Here is a 9,549-nt window from a genome sequence, read left to right on the forward strand (position 1 = left end):
TCGAACAGCTGCGGACACCAAATCCGTGCACTTACAGACTCCCCCTCGTCTCGAGCTCTTTATTCTTTATTTCTGGAACATCTTTGTCTTCCAGTCATTGCAACTGTGTATCTTGAATGCATAACAGACACGAACAACCCGCTGAAACTGCATTGCAAGATCGTAGTCACTTACGTTAGCAAATCTGATCTGACTATGAAATAACGCGTCGTTATTAGACTCAGATAAGTTAACAAGCCACATTGGATCGATCACATGGATAACCCTCGTGTTAGATTTAGTGCCCAATACAATAACCGCTTCACCCGTCTTGTTATCATAATACCATCTGTTGAACGTGGTGAACAGACTCTGAGGGAATATCTTCATCGGTGCCCTCTTCATAGTCTCCGGCGGCTTAACCTGCAGAATCATTTTCCTCCAGCCCGTGCGAGGATCGATCTCATCGATATATTTGTGTGTCGGCACTTGCGGCTTGAAGAATTTGAAACCATAACGGGTTTCATGAAGTGGATGAGCATAGAACCACTCAGCCCATTTATCTTTTCCCCGATTCACAAACAGTCTATTGGCTAGTGTTCTCACATCCCATCTTGGCATAGAGATAATATATCGTGTGGGCATTTGAAATAATAAATACCATGTTCCCACTTCATGAAATATACCTTAAGTTCTGCATCAAACTGCCAGGCAACCAAATCACCTTTCACATCTTTTACGGTCTTGTACTTCTTCATTTGGTATGCAGATGCTCGAACCTTTGCTAATCTGACTTCCTCCTGTTCATGATAACGAAAGGCCTCGATCATCTTATTCATATGTTTCACATCATGCTCAAACATACCATCCAAAGCATGTTTACGTTTCTTCTCTTTTGCAGATACGTGACTGGTTTCGCCTTCTTTATTCCATCTCTCTCTTTCTTCACGAACACGTTGTTCTGCTGATTCAAAGTGTTCAATAGTAAAGAATGGAATACCTGAATCATTATTGTGATCATAATAGAACTCAGGATACTCCTCAGTAGTCACATCTTCCACCTCAACTTCTTTATACTCAGGCACATTCCCACGCGGAATGCCTGGATTCATACTTTTCTCAAAATCAATCTCTACCTCAACGGTCTTTCCCAGTTCCTCAACCTCGTCTTCATTCAGATCCAGAAGCAGGGCAATTTATTTTTTGGTCAGCGAGTGATCAACAAACTCACCCTCTTCGATCTCATCAGCATTCACCATACTATAAACAATCCCGTCCATACCCACAAATAAGAGTGTATTCGCCGGTATGACATCAATTGGTTTAGCTCGAGTATAGTCCTTGTATGGCACAATCTGTAAATTACTTCCCTCACTACCACCACCGGTACTCGTTCCACCAGCCTGATCACCTGCCGACAGTGCACTACCGCCCGGTTGCTAGTCACCAACACCCCCTTCATCCGGATCCTCTTCATCATTCCTTAACCTTTTCAATTCATTATCTTTGAACGTAAGTTGGAGGATGATCTCATCTCGTTTATCTAGTCTCTCCCCCAGAGCAGCAACTAGGGCTTTCAATTCCCTATTTTCTCTCTGAATAAAGTTCGGATGGATAGGTTGGATAGGCCTGAGGACGATTAAAAGCCATAAATGAGTGCTCAGGTCGTTGCAACGTAGTAGGAGTGACTGGAGTAGCAGGAGTAGTCGGTTGTGGACTAGGTATACGTGCCAATACAGTCTGCAACACATCTCCAAAGTATGGATCCGACACAGATGTTGTCATCAGAGTCATAGTCGGAGGTACTGGAGAAATAGGCATGTGAACTAGAGTCGGAGATCGAGTAATAACAGAAGGAGATCTCGGAATACTCTGAGGAATAGGAGAAGTAGGAATAGTAGCTGGAATAGATACAGGTGGAGACGATCTTTCAAACGGTTGACTCGGTATCTCAATACCCGAACCTCGTCTCACCCTTTACTTCTTAGGTTTCTCCCTCTTTTCCACCATTGGCTCTTTCCCTTTACGTTTACGCTTCTGTTCATACGTTAATTCAGCTCGTGGCCCTTGACCACCATCACCACCATTACCACCATCACCACCCTCACGCTCAGAATCTGAATTATCATGAGCCCAACGATTATTGGATGGCTCTTGATAGTCAATATTGGCAAGATGGCCAATCAAACGTTTATACCTCGGCCGATCTTGAATACTTTGACCACGATAAGATTGTAACCGTCTCATAGTCTCGGCATTCATATGCTCCAGCTTCAATAAGTCATCTGGATCTTTAACCAAAGTAGGCTAAAGATCATTAATCATCATCTGCAAGAATCTCGGATACATTAAGAACTTGTGACGGCTTGTGAAATTCTCCTTCAAGTGATAAAAAAACCAATTCAGGGAAATTGAATGGTTTGTTTAACACTAAGGCATCAAAAGCGGATTGCAGCATGACTCGGTACTCATCAAATCCTCCCTTTCGTCCACCGAGACAATGTATCAGTACATGCAGCAAATACTTGTACTGCTCACACAAATTCGCCTTGTTATACATAGACTTTTCCAAGTCTCCATTATATCTAACCCTTCTGAACAATCCATGTATCAGACTCTTATCGAACCCTCATCTGTCATCCATAGTATCAACAAAACCCAATACATCTCTAATAACCCCCACATCGATCACCACACGTATATCTTGAATGTGCTTCTATCTGGTTCTCGGCTTAATTAAACCTACCAGTATCCCAAAAGGCCCGTATAATGCTTTGGTAAACCAAAGTCTATGTCGAGATAGCCTTGTAGATCCTGGAACGTATCAAGAAGTTAATCAATCCTATGAAAATAGGTGAATCTTCAAAATTATCACTTAAAAAGGCACATATATTGTGACTTTTATTCCACGATAACAGAACAGGAGCTTGCTCGGGTTCATCAACTTGTTGCGGAGCTTGAACCTCTGGTTGTTGTTCGGGTATAATCTCTGGTTGTTGCTCGGGATCAGGGTTTTGAATGATCTCGTCAGCCATTCTGTTTAATCAAGAATAAAAATCAGTAAAATATTTAAAAATATTCTACTGGCTAACGAATAAGTATCTCATTCGTTATAACAAAATATACGAATGTCACATTCATCTACTTTATGTATAACGAATCAATCATATTCGTTAGTGATCACGAATCAACTTATTCGTTAAGTATTCATTACGTTAAACCCTTCTTGAAGATTTACGTTAGTCTACTTCTTGAAGATTTACGTTAGGCAACGAACTTGAAGAACTTGCACTTGAACCATAATTGGCACCAGATGCCATGAAGCATACATTAGGGGAATTATGACCATTAGCCGACTCTTCTGGCGATGTCTGTGTGAAGAATGCGGTGATTGGGACTGAGCTTGAAGAATTATTAACAGGTAATGAACCATCATAAAGAGAAGGAATTTGATTATGATTAACCTTCAAAGAAGTTTGGCATTTCAAGTCAAATTCTCTTTCTTCTATCTTGTTAATGAATTGCTCAGCAGTGAGTTGATCATTTCTAAAATAACCATTTTCCTTTAACACCGGTAAGAAAGTAGAATACGAAGGCGGTAAAGCATTCTTCAAGGTGTCAATCTTGTCCACCTAAGTCGGTTCAAGATTCACAGTAGTCATTTCCACAACAAGATGACAAAACCGACTTATCATCTCTTCCACAGTCTCATTTTTCAGCAAATTAAAATTTCAAAACTGAAATTTCACTACAGTCTTTTTACTCTCGAGTGTGTTTCCCAAGCTTTTAATCTTCAAACTTGCAAATTGAGACGCACAGGTCTTTATTATGCTATACTGATGAAAGATTTACTCAGGCAATGCCATCGTGAGAGTAGATTGTCCATTGTCAACATCTGTTGCATTAACGCATTTTGCGAGGCTAATGCATAATACTTGGCATTTTGAGAAGCCATGTTATCATAGATTGAAAAATCAGGGGACTAAACTTGTCAAAGAATAAAACTTAGACTTACTGTTCACAACTGAACACTGTTTTAGCAAATGAGTCACAACAATTGTATAACGAATGTGAATGATAGAGAATAAGTAACGAATGGTAACAAGTGTATAACGAATGGTGAAAGTTAATGGGTGAGAAGTTTTGGTAACGAATGTGTTGGATAACGAATGTGTTAAGTGACCGAATAAGGTACAAGCGAATGAGGTTGTAACGAATGTTCTGTTAACGAATGATCAATTAACGAAAGATCAGTTAAACACCGTAACGAATCAGTATTTAAACTGATAATGAATCAGCCTTCATATGAGTAACGAATTAGTGTTCAAACTGATAACGAATTAGTCTTCATATATTCAAACTGTATTGAACACCGATTCTAAGTCCAACTAAGTCCACCTTCGTCCGAAATTCATAAAACCTATATCAATCTATTCAGAATCCAAATCGGAACATCAATACAATTGTTCGTTTTCTCAAATTGTTCCAATCCAGACTCAATTAGAACTCAATCAAACTTTTACGTTAAGTACGGTAATAGCTCAATTAAGTCTCAATTCAGCCTAATTACCACTCAATTCGCACTCAATCCTCCATACCATTTCCAATTACCTTAAGAACACACCTAATTCCACTTATATCAGTTCAATTACTGTTAATAAGAAACCCATGTTTCACCAAAACATTTCACTCAACAATTCATATCACTAATACATTAATCGATCAAATCCTTGATGAATTTAAGCAATTAATCAATGAAACAACACGAAGATCAGATCTAGTGGCTCTGATACCACTTGAGAGAGCTCGTATGGATCTAGATCTACGATGACATCGTGTTATTCATTGATAGATTGATACGATTAGACGGAATACTGTTAGTGTGTGAACTGTGTGTGTTGAGAGAGAAATCGGACAGAGTAAATAAGGATCTAGATCTACAATGACATTGAGTTATTCATTGATTAGTGATACGATTAGACGGAATACTGTTAGTATGTGAACTGTGTGTGTTGAGAGAGAAATCAGAAAGATTAACGGGGCTATTGCGTGATAAAATAAGAACTTGCTACATTACTGATAATGTTTACAGTATATATAGACGAAGACATATTCATTAACTTAACCTTAACGAATGTGTCATTCGTTACATTAAACCTAACGAATGAACATCCTCATTCGTTTACATTAACGACTAACATATGCCCTTTCATTCGTTGTCACATTCGTTAAGTAGGGTTAACGAATGTGGCTTACAACCTTAACGAATGTAGCTTATTCGTTATGGGGTAACGAATAGCTTTACATTAGAGCGAATGGGCATATTTACCAAAATAGCGCTTACACTATCAAGTAATTATACTAATAAACTAATCAAGACCGAGACGTCCAAAACGTGTATCAACAAAATCCCCCTTGTCTCGAGATCTTTATTCTTTATTTCTGGAACATCTTTGTCTTCCAGTCATTGCAACTGTGTAACTTGAATGCATAACAGACACGAACAACCCGCTGAAACTGCATTGAAAGATCGTTGTCGCTTACGTTAGCAAATCTGACCTGACTATGAAATAACGCGTCGTTTTCAGACTTAAGTGTAATTGAACTAACATAACTGTGATTAGGCTTGTGATTAAGGTTTGTTAATTGAGTCTGGATTTTAACAAATTGTGAAAACGGACAAGTGTAGTGAGGTTCGGATTTGGTTTTCGATCAGTTTGATATAGGTTTGGTTGATTATGGACTAAGTTGAACAAGTCTGGATTTAGAATTGAATGGTTGAAGATATGAAGACTGATTCGTTAACTTGTTTGAAGATTGATTCGTTAGTCAAATTCGCTCAATTCTAACTGATCATTCGTTTAGCCACATTCGCTTCACCCCACCTCATTCGTCGTCACAATCTTTATCACATTCGTTAATCACCTTTATATTATCCTCATTCGTTATCCAATTCCACTTTCTATCAACCACATTCATTCCATTACTCATCCGTTAACTCATACGTTACAGATCTTTATTCGCATTAACAGCATCACATTTGTATTCTCATTCGTTGTCACATAATCTGGTCTCTTTCGTTAACCAGACTGTCTCCATTCGTGTGAACAATATCTCAATTGTTGACCTTTCTGATATGGTCTAAATTATATATACTTTTATATAAATATTTCCTACACTTTTAAGTACTTTTGAGCCAGGTTTTTATTGAATATTATTGTTAATTGGTTCATATGTGGGTTTTAAGGTTTATGGAGATAATGAGTTAATATGCAACGTTTATATTAAACTTATAACAAACGAATATAATAATAATAATAATAATAATAATAATAATAATAAAATAAGATGTTAGTATAATAATTAAAAAGAAAATAAAGAAAGTAAAAGATGGCCCAGCTGATGTGGATGGAGGGTCAGTTGGGAAGAGTTAGTATAAAAATAAAAAAATAAAAAAATAAAAAGAAAAACCCTACAAGCCCATGATAATTAATTTGATTATTAAAATAAAATAATAATCTAGAAGTTGCCATTTTAAGATTGGTTTTCTCGTGAGACTTGGAGCAAAAATCAAAGGGGCTGACATTGTTATTGTTATTATTAATATAGTTGTTTCGGTGGAAAAGGGGGAGTTTACACAGAAGGCGGAGCAACCGTGAGCAAAAAGGAAACGCAAGAAGAAAAGAAAGAGAAAAAAAAGAAAGCAAGCCTTTGGCCAACCAGATAGCGTCTGGGTTCAACACCTACTCATCCAAACATCGTTATTATTCGGTACGAATTTATTGTTTTCGTTATGAACTCATTATTTGAATTTATTTATTTTGGTTTGTTCTTGAGTATGGTTGTTGGCTAAACCCTCAAACTGCATAGGTTATGATGAACTTTTGTTGACGTTGGATTTTAGTTTGGATTTTGTTTTTGTTATGGTTTATGATTAAGTAAAATGTTTATTGTTATTCATTCGATGCATATGTGTGCTTAGAATTGTTTGGGGAATTTTATTGTTTCACAGTTTCCTTGGTGATTATTTCATATAATAGGATTCTGTTAGGTCATCTACTGTGTATTTTTGACTAGTTTATGGTTGATATGCATTAAAACCATAGGAACAATATTAATAAATCAAATAGACTTAAGTGTGCTGCTAATCTAAATAACTGTAAGGTGATAGATTATGTGATAGGTCTTGGTTGATAAATTGCTAGATTTAGTTCTCTGTAAGGAGTCCGTCTAGGTTTGGTTTATTTGCCTTGTCTATCTAGTCGAGCGAATTCTTTAAATTACTTTGATTTCCGCGCTGTAAGGTAGGATTTCGTATAGAGGTACTTGTCATAAAATAATTAGCGACCGTCAGCGAGTCTAATTAAGCTGGTGTTTTTAAGAACTTAATAGAAATCCATAGGTGTCTTCTTGAGGAGGGTCAGGGGTCCAGTTCGGGTTTTCTTTAAGTGACTATTTTATGATACCGGTTCCATAACTTGGCATTTTCCTACTATTTGATAATTGATACATTAGGGATTCTAGCCTAAGTGGTTGCTTGTCATCATTTGAATTAAGTCTAGGTTTAAGTCGTCTTTAAGTTTTAGTGATTAATTTAATATTAGTTTAATATTAGTTTTTAGTGAAACCCCCAATAATAATATATAAATAGTCGTGTCTGTGGCTAAGTCTAAATTTAGCTAGTTACGTAATTTAAAGAGTCTTGTGGGTTCGATATCCGGACTTACTTAGCTGTACTAGAGTCGATCGGTTCACTTGCCGGTTAGCAGTTTAGTTAAGTTTAAAAGTCTAGAATTTTATACTTAGTGTCTAGATTAGCGTGTTTTTATATAACTACTTTTAGCACATCACTTTCATTTTCTCATTCGTTACATTATACATTCGTTAATTTGTATTTGTAACACCTCTCAGTTGACAAGTCTAGTCCCCTGACTTTGCAAATTTGTGATAACATGGCTTCTCAAAATGCCACGTATTATGCATTAGCCTCGCAAAATGCGTTAATGCAACAGATATTGACAATGGACAACGAAATCGGTTCACACAACAAATGTCCAAAACTTCTGAAACTATCTGAGTTTGCTCGTTGGGAATCAAGGTTTCGAGCACATCTTGGTTTAGTACATCCGAGCAGTGTAAGATTTCTGGATGTAGTCTACAAGGCACCTCTTGTAGGGAGTGACACGCTTGGTTGGACTGCAAAAGATCATGAGCATTATGAAGCTCAGGAGATTAAAGATTATGAAAGTGAGACCAAAGCCTACTCTACTCTCACGATGGCATTGCCCGAGCAAATCTTTCATCAGTATAGCACAATAAAGACCTGTGCATCTCGATTTGCAACTTTGAAGACTAGAAGCTTGGGAAACACACTCGAGAATAAAAAGACTCTAGTGAAATTTAAGTTTCGAAATTTTACTTTGCTTAAAAACGAGACTGTGTAAAAGATGATAAGTCGGTTTTGTCATCTTTTTGTGGAAATGACTACTGTGAATATTGAACCGACTGAGGTGGATAAGATTGAAACTTTGAAGAACGCATTACCACCTTCGTATTCTACTTTCTTACGGGTGTTAAAGGAAAATGGTTATTTTAGAAATGATCAACTCACTGCTGAGCAATTCATTAACAAGATAGAAGAAAGAGAATTTGACTTGAAGTGCCAAACTTCTTTGAAGGATAATCAGAATCAAAATCCTTCTCTTTATGGTGGTTCATTACCTGCTAATAATTCTTCAAGCTCAGTCCCAATCACTGCATTCTTCACACAGAAATCGCCAGAAGAGTCTGCTAATGGTAATAGTTCCCCTAATGTATGCTTCATGACATCTGGTGCCAATTCTAGTTCAAGTGCAAGTTCTTTAAGTTCGTTGCCTAACGTAAATCTTCAAGAAGCAGAGCAGTAATTTACGTTTGTTTGTGCGTTTATGACATCTTACGAACAACTTGTTGGGAGTAAGATTGCTACCAGTGAATTGACTAATGAAGATTATGACCAGATTGACCCCGATGATCTTGAGTGATGGATCTTAAGTGGAACATGGTGATGATTGTCAGGAAAGTGAAAAGATTCATGCAACGGATGGGAAAGATCTACCAAATCTAAACAAGAGATTGGGTTTGATTAACTGTAGGTTAAACGTTATAATTGCAGAGATTTTGGTCATTTCGCAAAAGAATGTGATAAACCGAGGAAGGAATATTCGGGTCCACGCAATTCTGAGAGAACTTCGGGAAAAAATTCGTCTGGAACTGATCAGAGCAAGAAGAGTTGATCAGATGGTAACCATAATAAGCAGACCAACTCTCAAGATCTTGTTTTTAATGAAGGTTTGGACTGGTCTCAACAACTCCTAGGAAATCAAGCCAACCTTGCTTTGGTAGAACCAATTGAAAAGTTTGAAGATGCAAGTGGTGATAATCTACCAGAAGAAAGTGATACGTCTGATTCGGAAACTGATTCAGATCTTTCAGCACCTGAACAAACTGAATCCTTTGCTTGCATGGCAAAGATTGAAGAGGTATGCTCTAAATATTCAATTAATGTATATGTTAATGAATTAAAAGAGA

Source organism: Bidens hawaiensis, unplaced genomic scaffold (genome assembly GCF_021521415.1).
Source record: "Bidens hawaiensis isolate Kalapana, Puna unplaced genomic scaffold, B.hawaiensis_p1.1 tig00038619_1, whole genome shotgun sequence".
Classification (NCBI taxonomy): domain Eukaryota; kingdom Viridiplantae; phylum Streptophyta; class Magnoliopsida; order Asterales; family Asteraceae; genus Bidens; species Bidens hawaiensis.